The sequence below is a fragment of the Pinus tabuliformis genome, chromosome 6 (assembly GCF_031772625.1).
Source record: "Pinus tabuliformis cultivar Carrire ecotype Pingquan chromosome 6, CPIR1, whole genome shotgun sequence".
NCBI classification, from domain to species: domain Eukaryota; kingdom Viridiplantae; phylum Streptophyta; class Pinopsida; order Pinales; family Pinaceae; genus Pinus; species Pinus tabuliformis.
In genome coordinates, this window is record NC_142292.1 from 413,009,749 (window position 1) to 413,028,546 (window position 18,798).

The window sequence follows — 18,798 nt, forward strand, 5'->3', positions numbered from 1 at the left end:
GTATTTATGTGTTTTAATATCATCATAATATTTTATATTGAGTGGATTTGAATGTCAATGCTTCCACACTCCCATCATGCATAAGTCATTATGTGCACTTATACCATAATTTAATCAATTTGAGATCCTTTTTTTATAAGGACCTTATAATAATACGTTATATACATAGTGAATTATATATTTTATCGACCCCTCTGTAACTAGGTTAGGATTTGAATTCATTCACTAGGAATAAATATTTATTCGCAAAGAATCCTAATTTCCCTTTATAAACTTTTTGGGTTATTTCTGTTATTAAAAACAGTCTGGACACAAAAATTTTGTAGAGGTGGATTGGTTCATAGGCCTAAGTGTTTGAACCTATGCTCTGATACCATTTGTAATGGACCTCTTGATCCCACCTAGGAATTTAACCTCTAGGACCCATAAATTTAAAATTTTGGGTTCATTCATAGTTAGAGTGTTACCCCTCCTTGCATATCTTTTATTAAAAGAATTACTTAAGCCATATTACTACTTGGCCATAGTACAAATTTAATTGTTTTATTGGTTCTCTTATATGGAACCTTAGATTCATTAACATGTGTGATGATAGGCACCCTATAAAAATATATGGGTAAATCTCTACCAACACTAGTGGACACTAATTTCATGATCTTTGCAGTAACCATCCTTTCATTTCCACGCATACTAGTTACACATGCAACACAGCTACTTAATCCACTAGTCATCAAATGGGAGACAATATTTCCTCAATTGGTCAGTACAGATAAGCAAATATCACTTTTAGAGCATTATGAGCATACCATATGTCAATAGTGAATGTAATATGATAAATTAGGGAATCCATAGTGATTTCACATAATCTCAGCATAAACCATTTTAGTATGTATATAATTCCTGCCATGCTTCCACTTCTAACTCTATTCTTAGATTTAACAACGGTCATATGTATAATACTTCCATCACTTTCATAATAGCTCATGTAATCTAATTATGTGGAATGTCCTACTCTGCATGGGTATTTAACTGTCAATCCATTTGATGTACTTCTACATATAACTTCACACTAGAATGCCACATGTAAGTCGATCATGAGAAATCTAACGATGTGACACCAGTATCAAAATCTAATTACCCTAATTCCCTATTTCTCATATAACTTAAATGTCTCATATGTAAGGCACCAATAATTTCCATACATATAACACCTCATCTATACAACTGAGCTATATAGTTTAACCATTTCAACAGTAGGAAATAAATATAGAGATAAGAAATCAACCATTAGCATATGAGAGCTAAATAATTTAACTTCATAACAAGTAAGGATTTATATAGATACCATACCATGCAAGTGAATCTCATAGAAAAATTGGAACAATAATAGAGAGAGAGAGAGAGAGAGAGAGAGAGAGTAAGAGTCATCATACTAACCTTCCACGCATTTGACACCAACTATCCAGTCATGAATCACATCTTATTCCCCCCCCAGCCGAAGATCTTGCCAAGGATCAACTGTCCTCAATTGATCAATGCACTGGGTATTTAATACCCTCTTTCATGATTTAGTTACCATTAGCAGCATCCCGCTTTATGGATTTTTCCATTTTCCTAGGTATTTTCCGACAAGTCTCGTCTTTATTTCACAGCACTCTTTTCCACATAAAATCTTGCCTTTCTTTCTCGCAAATATTTTATGTCCAATGGATCTTTATCTCCCATCCATCCAATGGATATACAATCCATCCAATCTTATATAGAATCACATCTAGAATATTATCTTGAAAGATTCATCCCTATCCCATTCCTCATGGGATTTAGCAAGCATCTCCTCTCACTTGGTGCTCCACCCTCTAAGTGATTTATTTTATTATTTTATTTAATAACACATTTTCTTTTCATATTACATATCACCTAGATTTCCTTAGCTTAGGTTTACAAGATCTAAAACACAAGGGAGGATATCACATGTAGATTTAACTTAGCTTAGGTTTACAATAATTTAGTACACAAGCGAGGGGTGTTACAAGTAGCATACACATATTTTTACGCAGAAACCCATAAATGGAATAAATCACATTTGTTAGTATTTAGATCAAATGTCACCACTTGGATTGCATCAAGTTTTTAGTAAGAACTCTAGGAGGTGTGACCTCCATAATGTGCTTTGTTAGCCCCAACTGGTAGGAAGCATCAAATCCATATTATTTTCACTTCCACCAATGAGAAAGAAGTGCCAAATTCCTCTTTGATGGATATCTAGTTAGCTTACAATAAGTACCAACCACTTGATTTTGCAAGCACCCACTTGCTAGAGGAAACAACCTACAAGCTATTCTTTATAAACCAACATAGATGGAATCTTCGACATTCCAATTTGTTGGCCCCAAACTAAATATTTCATATGACTTTGATACTATATTTATAGGTGTCGTATTTATATGCATTTCTATCAGCTATAGCTCTTACTCATTTTGATACATAGCCTCAATCATCTCTTAACGTTATGATCTCCTTAGTAGCCTTTTTCTCTACTCAACTGACTTAGCTCTTGTCTTTCTTTTCTCTTAAAACACATACAACAACATTACTCAAACTGTACCTCAGATTCCAACTACATTGGCTCTATTCAGAGTCTTTAGTATAATGAATAAGGATTATAGGTTGGTTTATTTTACTTTTGTGGGGCATGAGTGTGCACTTCAGTATCACTCACCGTGCTAAAAACTAGGCTTCATTTACCACCTACACAACTTGGGAGGATCCTCATTAATTGTCACATAGCCCGAGAAGTATATTTTAACGACTGCAATTAGCTACCAAATTGTCTTTAATTCATCAAAGCCATATTTTTCACTTTATTTAAATATATGATCTTCCATGAGAGAGATCTCACTCAATAATGGGATCACCATCCATTTCCATGTCATGCCTCATCTTTCACAGTTTATGCATTTGAATTACCAGAAAAAGTAAATCACATTTAATACTCTTAGAAAGGATTCCTTTCGAATGTACCAAGACTCAATGAGATAGCTCTAACTCAATAATGGGATCACCAATCATTTCCATGACACATCTGATCTTTCATAGTCTCTCCAGCTGAATTACCATCAACATTGAATCACATTTAATACTCCTAGAAAGGATTCCTCTCGAATGTTCCAAGACTCCATCATTTCCTATTCATCAATTGATCTATCCTTTTGTAGTTGTTGAACACCAAACACTATGGGAAATTACCCTATAACTTCTTCTCTTAGTAAATATTACTTTTGACTAGGCTCAACCATTGCCACAATGATCAAGTGTTTGTTCAACATATCATTTATATTGGTTACAACGCGCGAACGACAAGTTATCTTATCCTCGAGTGTTTTAAAATTCATGGTGCAGAACTACAGAATTAACTCTAGCTTAACGTGAAAATATTAATGTTATCGACGAAGTATATGTACAAAAAAATTATGGAAATCATGTTTTGGAACTAAGGTAATTTAATTTGATGGATATAGAATTGTTTTCGCATAATCCTTGGGCTAGGCACAACATTATTTTTCAATGACTTGGTTGGTTTACCGAGTCACAAAAAATGTAAGTCTATCTATAAGGGCATAACAACTAGGGAGTGCAAACGTTTGATAGGGAATGCAAAGAAGTGTGAACACATGATAGACAAACACAAGGCATGTTAGGCATTCCATGACATGCCAAGTGCTAAGGCATGGAAATTTGTTTCAGGTGCTAGGGTGTGGTGCCAATGAACTATAGGGAGTGTTAGGGAATGGTAGGAAACACAAGGGAGCACTAGTTTCAATTGCATGGAAATGAATGAATAAGAGTGTGTGATAAGGAGTGTTAGCAAGTTCCAAGTGTGGTAAGGAGGGAGTGATAAAGTATGCTAGGTAATGCTAAAGCATGCTTGAGTGCTAGGGAATCATGCCAAGATGTACCAAGTGCCAAAGTGTGCCAATGAATGCTAAGGAGTGTTAGTGAGTGTTAGCGAAATACAAAGGAGCACTAGGTCAAAATGCATGGAATGAATGAATAAGAGTGTGTGATAGAGAGCGTGAGTGAGCTGTAGGTGTGTTAAGGAGGGAGTGACAAAGTATGTAAGGCAATGCTAATGCATGCTACTGTGGCAAGGCAACATGAATCCAAGATGTGCCACGGTGTGCCAATGCATGCTTGGAAGTGTTAAAAAGTGTCTGGGAAACACAAGGGAGCACTAGGTCAACATAATGTATGGAAATGAATGAATAAGATCTTGTGACAGAAAGTGTTAATGAGTCCCAGGTGTGCTAAGGAGGGAGAGACAATATATTCGAGGTAGTTCTAAGGCATGCTAAAGGCCAGGGAGACATACCAAGATGTGCTAGGTGCTAGGATGTGCCAATGTATGTTAGGGATTGTTAGGGAGTTCCATGGAAACACAAGGGAGCACTAGTTTAAAATGAATGGAAATCAATGAATAAGTGTGTGTCACAGGGAGTGTCAGTGAGTTCTAGGTGTATGAAGGAGGGAGTGACTCTTTCAATTATGGTGAAGGCCAAACTGGTGAGATAACTATCGATCTTGGTGTACCAAGCACGAGGTGCTTATTTGAGATCATACAATGCTCACTTGAGTCTGCACACATGAGACTCTTGATCAAATGTCTCAAAAACCTTTGTGTTGCTCTATGTACACCACCTCCTTAATAACCCCACTAAGAAATGTTGTTTTTAAACCCATGTGGTGGATATTATACCCCATCTATGTAGCCAGAGCAAGAATTGATCTAATGGATGAGTACCTTGCTACAAGAGAAAAGGTCTCCTCACAGTCAGTTCCCTTAACTTGAGAGTACCTCTTGGCCACAAATATGGCCTTATACTTCTCTATGCTTTCGTCTATTTCCTGCTTCACCTTGAAGATGCATCTCAAACCCACTATTGATTTATATGTTGGTCTTGGGACCTTGTCCCAACCACTATTCTTTGAAATGGATTCATACTCCTCCGCCATTGCATCAACCCATACAGGTTGCTTTTTTTCTTCCTGAAAATATGATAGCTCAGTCATAAGAGCCATGTAGCCAGTGTACCTATCAGGTGCCCTCCTTTTCTTATGCAAATTTGAAGGATATCCCACATTCTCCCTTGCATCCTGTACAAGTCTATCAACTTCTTTAGTTCCTTTTTTGCCTTCTCTTGATATTTTTGCTTCAGTGAATGTCTCCACTCTTTGATCCTCAATTTGTGGCTACTCTACAACTTCCTAAGGTTCATCCTTTGGAGCTAAAAGCACATCTTTTGGTGGGATCTAAATCTCCCTCTCAAGAGAGCACCACATAGCTTTCTCCTCATCAAAATTTACATCCCTTCGCACAACTATAATTTTGAGTGATGGAAAGTACACATGGTAGTTGTGGGGATTTTCTGTGTAACCCACAAATACCCCCAATTCTATGGTCTACTGAAGCTTATTCCTTGATTCTTTGGAGACATGGCAATAAATAGAGGCTCCAAAAATCTTGAAGTGCGACACATCCGACTTTCTTCCCAAGAAAGCCTCCTCTAGTGTAATCATGCCAAGAATCCGATGAGGACTTCGGTTCTACAAACAAAATGTTGTATTGCATGCCTCAACCCACAAATGTAGAGGTAGGCCTTAGACATGCAACATCACCCTCATTGCTCGCAAAATGCTACGATTTTTTCTCTCAACCTCCCCATTTTGATGTGGGTTGTGAGGTGTTGTAAACTCTCGTCAAATGTCTTCTTTCACACATAAATCCTTAAATTCATTGGACACATACCCACCTCCATTATTGCTCCTGAGAAGCTTCACCTTCTTGTTGGTTTTTTTCTCAAGCAGTACCTTGAATTCTACAAATTTGGAGAACATCTCATCTTTCTTCTGCATGAAGAGATCCAACACTTATGTGAGAAGTCATCTATAAAAAGGACAAAATATTTTTGTCTAACAGTGGAGGTTGTCGATCAAGGTCCATAGACATCAGAGTAGATCCTTTCTTGGACTGCACACACTTCATTGTCTCGATCATGGAATTTGGATTTTATGTACTTCCCCTAGGAAGGCTAGTGGCTATTTGTTGTATAATATTCAAGGTGACAGATGCAAATGGCCAAGTATTATGTGCTAAAGTTCACCTACATCGCGACCCTGCACTTTCTCTTCCTTAGTTCTTAATGTATCACAATCATGCACATTTAACTTATACGTATTCTTCACACAAACCCTGATCTTCTTCACCTGTCTCGTGGTTATGTGTCTCATGAACAGTTTTCATTTGTTGAAGATGACATCATAACCACAGTCTTCCAAAACTCCAATAGAAATGAGATTTTTCTTTAGGCCTAGAACAAAGATGACATCCTTGAGGCTGAGAGGGCAGCCTGAATCCCTCTTAAAGGTGATTGCACCAATACTGGTCATGTTGTACCTTCCATCATCCCCTAGCTTGATGTGCATATAGAGATCTTTATCCTCCAGGTCACTGAAAAAATCTCTACCTTCTGTCATGTGGAAAAATGCACCTGAGTCCAAGTACCACACGCTCCCCATCATTGTGTTGGACATGCATGCGATAAGGGTAAAGTCAAGGTCAAAGTGTGAAGCCGAGGCTTCACTTGTTGCACCTCATAAGATCATCCTGCTTGCCTTCTTTTATGGGCACTTCGTGGCATAGTGTCTGTATTCATGACAATGGAAGAATTTATTTTTTGACAAATATTTCTTCTTTCCCCCTTGGCTGGATTTTGGTGTCGTTTGAGATTTCTTACCTCTTCCCTTCTTTCCCTTTCCAACCAGTGCAAAGTTTTATTCATCCTTTCCCTTGGATGAGGTCCCATCTCTGGTACTCTTCCTTATTTCTTCCTGTACCAAATTGTACCGTAAGTTTTTCCAATTTGGTAGTTTCTCCCTCCCATTCACTTAATCTTGATATTTATGCCAACTCTTTGAAAGGCCCATAAGGGCTAGGCTTACCAAGTCATCCTTTAAAACAGTAATACAAACTCATGCAAGCTCATCAAGAACATGTGCAAACCTCCTCAGATGTTGCAGGATAAAGTCATTCTTCTACATCTTGATATTTAAAAGTTTATCCTTGAGCACCAACTTTTTGTGGTCACTACTATTCTAGAATAGATTTTTCAGTGCCTTCCACATTGCATAAGGATTTTATTTCCCATGGATATTGCTGACAATGTGGTCCCGTACTCCCTCCAATATTATTCTCCACACCTTGGCTACATATTTCTTCCATTGATAAAGGTTTTGGGCATCAGATTCTACTGGCGTTGTAACATCTCTCTTGATGTATTCTAGCAACGCAGTTTCATTGAATACCTCCTCCATGTGATCCTTCCATTCAATGAAATTACGGTTGCCTTCCAAGTCACACTCTAGCCTCATCCCGTTGAAGGTCATCTTCGGAGCTCTTAAGAGATCTTGCTACACTGAACTGTAAATTCAAACCTCCTCAGAAACAAGTTTGAAATTCCTGCTCTAATGTGAATCATGCCATGATACAATGTAGAAATTATGGTATAGATTTGCAACTGCTCATGAAGTTTTTCCAAAATCACAATACACAAACCTACTCTACTGCTCTACGGAAGTTAATTCACAATTTAGAACAAAAAGTTTAGGCATGCAATAAGAAATAAAACACATGCACACAATAATTTTCATGGGGAAAGAAATATGCTAAAAATTCTAATGACTTCTTGCATCAATCTAATGAATATAGATGTATTATAATCGCTTTACTCAACTATGCCCAAAATGTAAGTGAATAACCTATCTTTCTTCTCACTAAGAAGATAAAACCCAAACGTCATCAATTCTTGTCTCTGCTTGAGCCCCTGTTTCCTTGGGAAATTCGTTGAGAAATTAGGCCCTTATTATTTAGGAATTTTTCCAAAATGGATTGCGCAATTCCTAAGGTTGATCATGTGACTGCATGCAACACCTCTACACTCAAGACTACTCTACAAATAATGTTACACTTCCTTAGAATCTCCACCATAGTTGGGGAACTCGAATTATTTTCTTGCACTAGCTATTTTTGGCTGATTGATCAAATAACCAAATGATCACTGCATTTGACTGAAGTCCCACTGCACAACTGGCCTTCCACTAGTTCCTCTAATAGTTAGAACTAGTTTAACTAAAAACAACTTGAGATAATTGAATTTGATTTCTACAAGTTAGCAATCACACATGCTTAACTGAACTCTAACTCCTCAAACTCGAATTTATTGAGTAAAATGGGTGACACAAGCCATGTCATACAAGTTAATTGCATCCAAGTTGTCTGCTGATGTGGAAATTCAAATTTTCTCAATTTAATCAAGGCAAAATCAAATTGAGAATTTCTTGTTTCATTTTTCAACAATCCTTTGGGTGAATTTAATCTATGTTGCAAATCCAACACAACAATGTGCTAATAAAACCAACCAATAGATATAAGTAGCATTCAAAATAAATAAAATAGTAAAAAAAAAGCATATTAAAACACAATCGATGGGGACCCCGAAAAGTACTCCAACTATGTTACCACCTATCCAAGTTCTCGAAAGTGCCTCCATCTCTCCTCTCATGATGCACAACCCATTGTTGGCCTCCATCACTCTACTTCGCAAAGAACCTGTCAATAGCGTAAAGACAAACCCTTAATCCTTTACCTTTTTTACTAGTCCCTCATATTGAAAATTTTAAGACAAAAGATTTATTTTGTCTTAAAATTCCCCTCCATGTAGCAGTGTTGAATGCAATGACATACAAGTTGTCTCTAATCGTATCGATAGAGATCAAAGGGACAAAAGAGTAATTAATGTGTGGGAAATGTTGCCACGTAAAGTTTTCATGTTCTTCACAGTCGACTATCCCCACAAAATGAAGAGCCCAACAAGTCGTTGTCTTTATATAAGATAACGTGAATGGAAAGTGAACTAACAACATTGGTATATGCACAATACATGTAGAATTTTGTAGAATTTTTTTATAAATCAGCTAGCTCTGATACCATGTAGAACTTTTTCTACTTATCAGCTAGCTTTAATACCATGTAGAAATTTCCCACCTATAGATCAACTTGGTAATGCAATGTACTAAAGAAAAACACTTGATCTACTTCTACAAACAATTTAGGGGAAGCTTAATCAACCATGAGCAACATTAATAAGAACACATATAACTAATAAGAGGGAATCAATCACACATAACATAGAAGAAATAACCCAGGGAAAGCCTCAGCCTAAAACCCCAACTTTGTATTATCATACATAGGACACAAAGCCTTATCTCTCACATAACTAGCCATCTCTTAGTACAATCCTCACAGACGAAGGTGGAAATACATTAGGATTACACAAAGCCTTAGCTCTCACAACTAGCCAACTCTTAGTGAAATCTTCTTGGATGCTCACAAGCAATCAAGACTTCTTCTAAGCCTTCTCCTCTACCCTCTAAGCCTCCTATTTCCTTGCCCAGTTTCTCCTAGGTGATCCTTCTCTTACCAACTGTAACACTGATCTCTCACACTGATCTCACACCTTTATAAATATTCATCCAACTGATAGTACGCTATCCCTTTTCTGATCTCAACTAGGTGTTTATCTGGAATGACATGCATGAGTTATTTAAGCTATAATATTCAGTTATTTAAAAATACTAGTTGTTACATGCATGCAAGCATTAACAAACTGAATCTCATTAATTTAACAACTTGTTAAATTAATCTATCTGGACTTGACTCAGTAAACTGAGCTAACTAATTACAACTCATAATTACAACTCATCCTTATCTCTTTAACTCATGGATAGATTCACCAATTAATAGATAAACTATTGCATGTCCTCACATAGACTTCGAGTTTGTTTTTCCTTAACTAATTAACTCATGGAGATTAATTAATTAATATTTTAACCAGAAATTCTTCCTCTTGAACCCGATCTTGTAACTCTGGAATGTTTTGCATGCAACACATCTACCCGGTCCACTTGCTCCAACAACACATGGAAGGAATAAAAACACTCCCAACTGACCACTTTGTTAGGCTAGGAACATACTCTGACGCTAAAGCTCTACCTGCTATTGACAACTGCTCCCTCTCTGACATCTGCACTACTGCAACATCTCCATGCATCTTGCACCATTGCACAACCCTCAATGCCACCTAGCACTGTGCAAAACACTTGTGCCTCTCGCATTGCTTCAGCCTGCTAGCTATGCGTTGTCTTGGGATTCCCTGCACTATCGCTCTTTCTTCTGCTCCATCCACATCTGTCTCTACTCAACGAGTCAGTTCCTGCTACTCCACATTGGGGCTCCTGTAGCAAGGTCTCATCCAAGAGGTTGGATACCTCAAGCATCTTGCCCCTCCTCCTTGGGATAATCACTCTACATTGACCCACCTCCTACTTGGAGGTATGGCTACAGGCGATTTCTTTGATGGCCTGGCTTGCAGTTTCCTCCTACTGTAGGTCTCTACATGAGTATATGTATCTACTCAATCTCCACTTAGCTTCCCCTGTTGTGGTTGCTTCACAACCTCCTGAAGCTGCTCTAGCAATCGTGGCTCCTCCACAATCATCTGAGACTTCTTCTGGCTCTGCATGTTGAGAGATAATTTAATCTCCCTTTCAACCACCAAGTATCTAACCTTTACCTTGCTCCTCAAGGTTTTGCATGCATCTTGTACCTCAAGTGCATATAGGTTCTTGGGTAGCATACCAATCTATTTCCACTTTCTCGCCATCATGAAATTTTCTAGAAAAAGAGTTGATTTTAGATCAACGATATCTCCCTCATTCGAACTCCGATTCAACCGATTTTTTTTTTTGATTTTGGGTATTTTTCCGCAAGGAATCCAAATATGTTATTTTTTTCTGAAAATTTTGTACAAAAAGTTTCAGATATTCTCTGCAAAATCTCGGCCCAAAACTCAAAACTTTGAAATATCCTCTCAGTATAATGTTCTCTCCTTGATCACCTGTGCTCTGATACCATGTAGAATTTTGTAGAATTTTTCTACAAATCAGCTAGCTCTGATACCATGTAGAAATTTTTATACTTATCGGCTAGCTTTGATACCATGTAGAAATTTCCCAGCTGTAGATCAACTTGGTAATGAAATGTACTAAAGCAAAACACTTGATCTACTTCTACAAACAATTTAGCGAAAGCTTAATCAACCATGAGAAACATCAATAAGAACACATATAACTGATAAGAAGGAATCAATCACATATAACACATAAGAAATAACCCGAGGAAAGCCTCAGCTTAAAACCCCAACTTTGGATTACCATACATAGGATTTAAACAAAGCCTTAGCTTTCACACAGCTAGCCAACTCTTAATACAATCCTCATAGATGAAGGTGGAAATACATTAGGATTACACAAAGCCTTAGCTCTCACAACTAGCCAGCTCTCAGTGCAATCCTCTTGGATGCTCACAGGAAATCAACACTTCTGCTAAGCCTTCTGCTCTACCCTCCAAGCCTCCTATTTCCTTGCATAGTTTTCTCCTGGGTGATCCTCCTACTACTAATTGTAATGCTGATCTCTCACACTCATCTCACACCCCGTAAAACTACACAATCCTCAAGGAACCTTAAATCTTCATCATGGATGAGCTTCCATTATAGGAAAAATATTCATCCAACTAATATTACACAGTTCCTTCTTTGATCTCAACTGGGTCTTTGTCTGAACTGACATGCATGAGTTATTTAAGCTATAATATTCAGTTATATGAAAATACCCATTGTTACATGCATGCAAGCATTAACAAACTGAATCTCATTAATTTAACAACTTTTTAAATTAATATAAGTGGATTGACTCAGTTAACTGAGCCAACTAATTACAACTCATCCTTATCTCTTTAACTGATGGAAAAATTCAACAATTAATAGATAAACTATTGCATGTCCTGACATAACTTCAAGTTTGTTTTTCCTTAACTAATTAACTCATGGAGATTGATTAGTTAATATTTTAAACTATTGTTAAGACCAAATTCGTTTTTACTTCCTATTGATAGACTAGGGACTGCTATAAATAAGAAGGGACCCAGAAATGTTATTTTTAGAACTTTCTATTTTTAGTAGTTTCATCTCTCACCCTAGGTGGCCAATGACCTCATTGGCCAAACTGCTATTTTTTGACATGCTATTTGTAGCAGGTCTATTTTTAGCACATTCATAATTTAACATTCATTTTTGCATATTTTTCAACAATACAGTAGTAGCCTACAAGCTGGCAGACTTAGGGTGCACTGCGAGAGTCAATTTCGTAGTTGTTAGATAATATTTTCTTAAATTGATATGTTCTTGTCTTAATTGTTAATTTTCTTAAATGGGTTTCATCTGAAGTGACCATTGTCTTAAATATAAAGTTGTCTTAAAATATTTTTGTCTCAAAGGTTTTTATCTTAAATATAAAGTTTTGTCTTAAACTGTTTTGTCTTAAATATAAAGTTTTGTCTTAAAATATTCTTGTCTTAAACTTTTTTTGTCTTAAATTTTATATTTAAGACAATTCAATTGATATTAAATTTTAATGTAAAATATTTGAAATAAAAAGTGCCCTTGGTGTAGTAGTGTAACATGCCCCTCTCCTTCAAAAATTGTTTTCCTCAATGCCTGAGTAGTTGTTGATGCTTCTGTATAAAATTCTTGTCATCTCATGTAGAATCTTCAACAGGTAAGTTCTTCCACTTGATGAGATACTATGAAATTTATCGATTTCATAGTTGTCGAGTTCTTTTTTCTGTGACTGCTCGAGGTTCCAAAATGATTTTTCCTTCATCTTCAAGTTCTCGTAACATTGTTTAAATTGGGATCTTCTGCAAATTTTGAATGAGTGGCCACACTTCTTTATCCTTCTTCCATTCATACCTTATTTCGTTTATCAAATCTACTTGGATAATAGAAATAGCACACAACAATGCTTCCATGTACTCATCCTTTCTTGGGAATGCATGTGCCACAACATTTTGCTTCCCTTTTTTGTAGATGATTTCAGAGTCATAACCCAACATCTTTGTGACCCATTTTTTTGTTCTTCTAAAGATAATATTTGCTCTAAAAAGTATTTAAGACTATCATGATCTATTTTTACCTTGAAGTGTCTTTCCATTGGGTAAGGTAGCCGTTTCTTAAGTGCTTGTAGTATTGCCAACATTTCCTTCTCATAAATAGCTTGCTTGATATGTAGCCGTAAAAATACCCTATCACCTACATCAAAACCTTTTTCACTACTATGTTGATCTACCTATTGTTTCATTCGATTCTGCACCAAAGTGGCATTATCCTTTAAAAGTTGGAGAACTTGTTGTTGATGTTCAACGTGATCTCTCATTGCTTGAACCTTTTTATTCTTGATATGTCATTCTATATTTAGAGTTTGAGGAGTGGCAATTTCTTCCAGTGCATTACAAGATATGGTCAGATTCATTTCTTGATGCTCTATGTGATCTTTCACTTCTTGAACATTTTTTTTCTTGATATGTCCTAATATTGATGGTTTGAGGAGCCGTAATTCCAGCCATTGCATTACAAGATATGGCCAGATTCATTTCTTCTTCACTAATGTGGTCTTTCACTTCTTGTAACTTTTTCTTCTTGATATGTCCTTCTATCTTAAGAGTTTGAGGTGTAGTAATTCTTTCCAATTATTTACAAGATATGGTCCGATTCATTTCTTCTTTCTCTAGGGTTGGTTCCTGGTGTATATACTCTTTTTTTTACGTTTCTTGATCCTTTTCTTCCTCCTCTCCATAATCAATGTAAGATAATTTCTTCTTAGCACACTTATGACTTTTAATGTATTTGTTATCACAATTGCAACAAAGTCCTTTTTCTCTTTTTTCTTCTAATTGTTGTGTTGTAACCCTTGTAGGTCATGGAAGGCTAGGAGAAACAATACTTCCATCTTTATAGTTATCAGGGGTAGACTTCCTTGTTCCCATAAGTTTTCTTTCCATTTTGTAGTAAAGCACTTTTTCTTTTTTTTCTTCCAATTGTTGTGGTGTTACTCTAAAGAAGCTGTTGCTCTTTGTAGCCTGATAATGTGCTATCATTTCCTCCATGAAAATTGACCATGTAACAAGTTGTTTACGAGTAAAGAGCCATTTATACCATAAAAATTGATCTGGTTCTAAATATGAAGATGCAATAAATACCTTTTCTAACGGCGGTACACAATCTGAATCAAAATATTGCTCCGTTCATAGTATCCAATTTACTGGATCTTTTCCATCAAACTTCCTCATATCGCCTTTTCTTGATTTCAGGAGCTCGATCTTGAAATGACTATAACTCTGTACTTTAATATCTCAAGGTTATGAAATTGTCTCTTGCAGTAGCCCTCTGCTCCTCTTTCCAACCCTGCAAGTCTTATCAGAATTTGATTCTCCAAGAAAGCGATGTGCCCAATCTCCTAAGATGATCTAATTATATAATGTTTCAGTAGAGAGAACTTGTACGACATGCCATGTGTCACTGTTTTGACCTTCAGATCTAAAAACTATGTACAAAAAACTACAATCTATGCTCATTCTTTAACTTCTTACGAAATTTCAATTTGTTGCTCAAAGAGAATGTTATGACGATTTTCCCAAGGTCACCTTCTTAGGAGGTAATTCGGGAGTCTGCAAAAACCCTAACTTCTTCAGCTCATATATCCGAAAATATAGCGAGATAGGATCTGAAATTTGGACCTGAGATTCAGAACGATTTCTTCTCAAATCAGATTTTTCTTTAGCTTCTGAAACTTCGTAGCGAAAATGTTATAGCGAAAATTTGGACTTATTTTATATGGAATTATGGAGCTTGAAAAAACCATAACTTCCTCATATAATATCTTGGAAATTATAGGGAGACAACATCTGAAATTTGGACATGTGGTTCAATAAGATTTCTTCTCAATTCTTTTTTTTAGCTTTTGAAATGTCACAGAAAAAAATTTATAGCTAAAATACCACAATGATCTATTTGTAGCAGCGAAACACTAGAATCCAAACCTCCAATACCAAATGTTATGAAACCAGCTCACAAAAAGATAAAAAAGATAGATCAATGCCTTAGAATTCAGCCTCTTTGAGGGGGAAACCTAGTTTACATTACACAAATGAACAATTCTTGGATGCTACAAATGACAAGGCCTCCTTTCTATATATAGGAGTCTAAGGGGTCATAATATAATGAGAGCCAACATAACAATAATAATGTAAGGGCACAAAAAATAAAAATAGTGGGCTTCTACGGGGCACAATAATAACAATATGTGGACTACTTGGCTACAAAAATATAATAAGTGGGCTGTACAAATAACAATATTGGGTTACACTAGTAGTATAAGGGCCTAACATTTACTAGCACCAATGAGACATACAAAGTACTTTATTTTTCAAACACCCAGTTGCTAGAGGAACTAACACCCAAGCCATTCTTAAAACACCCACTTAGATGGAAGCACTAACATTCTTATGTATAGACCCCAACATGGTGAACCTATAGATAAATATTTCATATTATTTTCATATTATATCTATATATGTATTATTTATATGCGCTGCTCTCAGCTATGGCTCTTACTCAGCCTCATACATAGCATCAATCACCTCTCAACCCTAATATCTCCTTTGTTGGCTTATCTTTACTTATACTACTTAACTTGTGTCCTCCTCTTCTCTTAAAACACATACAAAAACATTACCTCCATGATCTCTAGTAGTCCAACTACATTTTTTTCATCTTTTCTATCTGCAAATGGCTCTATTCAGAGTCTTCACTACAATGATTTTGGAATAGGGGTCACTTTATTTTACTTTTAGGGGGCATTAGTGTTCGCTTCAGTATAACTCACCTTGCTCAACACCGAACTTCATTTACGACATGCACAACTTGAGTATTATCCTCATTAATTGTCACTTAGCTCTAGAAGTATTTTTCAAACACCACAATGAGCCATAAAATTGTCTTTAATTCATCAAAGGCATATTTTTCAGTCTATTTCAATATTTGATCTTCAATGAGATAACTCTAACTCAACAACGGGATAACCAACCATTTCCATGACATGTCTCATCTTTCATAGTCTCTGTAACTGAATTACCATGAACAATCAATAATAATTAATATTCCCATAAATTCTTCCTCTTGAATGCATAAACCAAGAATCTGTGATTTCGTGTTCATCAATTGACCTATCCTTTTATAATTGTTGCACACCAAGACTTATGGGAATTTAACTTGTAGCTTCTCCTCCTAGTAAACATTTCTTTATCTCACCTTCAAAGGCTCAACCATTCCAATAGCCATCATGTTCTTCAACATGACATTTATATATGTTACCTGGTTTGAACACTAAGTTCTCTTATTCAGAACTAGAGTGTTTTAAAATTTATCATGCAAAAATTTAGTGTTGAGTGTAGCTTAACTTGAAGATGTTATTGTTATCTAGGAAGTATACTAGCGGAGAAGAGAATTATGGAACTCAATTTTTGGAACTGAGGTAGTTTATTTTCACCGATATAAATTGTTTACATATAATTTGTGATCAAATTGGCATTTAAGTTTACAAAAATGGTTTTACATATTTAAATAATGTGTTATATTTTAAATTTTTATTAACTTTTTATTTAATAGATAGATTTTAAATTTCATATTTTTAGTTGATTTAATATAAATTGTAAAAATTATGTTCCCATGGAAATCTATTGACATTTTAATTAAAAACACTAATAATAAATATCTGTTTATTGAAAAATAGTAATAATAAATATATGTTTATGATACATTATGAATAAGGAGTTTGTGTAACAATTTAATTATATGACTATCACACATCCATAAGTTAAAATATACAACAACAATAATAATGAAAATTAAAAAATATATGTAATTAAATAAAGTAATGTATCTCAATAAAAAATTATTACCATGACTGTAATTATATACCACACTATTACCATGTGAACAAATATAATTTAATAAATAATTGAGAAATGTTTGTTCGACGTGATTCTAGTTATGATATGGTTTATATCATTAAAATACAAATCCTACTAAGTATGACCCAGCGAGACATTTCATACTATCCATGATTACATTTACAACTTAAAAAGGAAGTGGGCTTTCTATGAGCCACTTATCCCTTCTTCGCATAAATATTTTTACAAAACTTTGGCATTCACACCTGACTTCATAGTTCTTTGGCTTCTGAGAGATAATAACTCTTACCAAGTTATCTCTCATGCTACATTAATAAACTAGTTGTTGTATCAGCCTTGATGGAGGCCTGTCCCTTCTAGATTCTTTATGGTGGTACAGCCCCATCGCTGGTCTCAAGACTGGTTTCAGATCGACGACCTCCATTCGTTGCTCATATCAGACAGTGGAGGGAACCCTTCGGTTTCTATGGCTTGGTAGAATCGATGACTCTTCACCATACTTTCCTTTCTAGAGTTGGAAACTGCGGCTCAGAAGGGTTTCTCCATACCCAGGTGCTCACATGTTCTTTTGTACATAGCTGGTGTGGAATGTATTGTAAAACTAGTTTTTTTTTTGTCAATCCATGGCTCTTGACTATCTCTGGCCTCCATGGTAGGCATATTGGCCTCTGGCTCTCCATTCTACAATGATGAGGGCTTGCATCGAAGTCACCCATGAGGTAATGATAATGGTTCTTGATTGGTAATTTGCACTATTTTTCTATTTTTGCGTTACCATGACCCCTAATAGTCTCTTGTCCTCTTCACAAGTTATTACAAACTTGTAATGGTCGAAGTTTTTGTTCTTATTTGATTTGAATGCAACCATTCTTTATAGTGCCTTTTTCTTTCATAATTTACCGATTGATATGGGTTACTCCTCCCAAATCGGATACAACGTTTTACGGTTGTTAGTGTTTTGCATGATACGCTGGTGGGAGATCTTGCTCGGTCTTCTAAGTGCGTTAAAGTCTTGTGTGGGTACTTGAGTCTACTTAACATTTATTAATAGGGTTCTTTCTTGTTTGAGGTCTTGGATCCTATAGGGCTCTATTTGGACATTACTCTGTTGCATATTTGTGAGGGGGTTCTCTTTGAAATTTCCTGTTAAATTTATGAATTCGAACAATTTTCCAATATCTTTCAAGAAAGATGTGTTTTTTTTTTGAGAGAGGTGGCTTCAAATCCTCGCTTGACTTATTGAGCTATAGCTTTAGTCTAGCCATCTTGTGATGTTGTTTCGATAACCTACTGTCCTTAAATCATGGTTAAATTAGATGACTATTTAATGCATTCTTCTATTGATAAGGTTCAACATTTCTTCGTCTCTATTCCTGTTATCAGAGTTTAACAACTTTATTTATCTTGCTAAATTGCATTGAAATGGTGAAGCGTCTTTGCCCCAATCTGTGAGGATGGCATGATGAAATTCCTTGAATTACCTATTGTGTATTGTATTTATCATTTTATTCTATCTATTGTTTCCTCTGTTCTTCTCAAATTGTTCATGTTGCTTCGTTATATTTGTATATAAATTTTTTTTTTGCTCCATCCCTATTACTAAGGGTTTGGTATTCCTAGCAAGGGTTTTAGCATTCGAATGTTCGCAAGACAAAAAGAAATTATGGGTAGTAATTTGTTTATCATCATTCCGTGACTTTTTTTTTTCAATAATGAAATATACTTGTTTAAGCTTGCTTTCAATACTGAAATATACTTCTTTTAACTTTTTTTTTCAATACCGAAATATAATTTTTTAAACTCTTCCATTTGTTGTT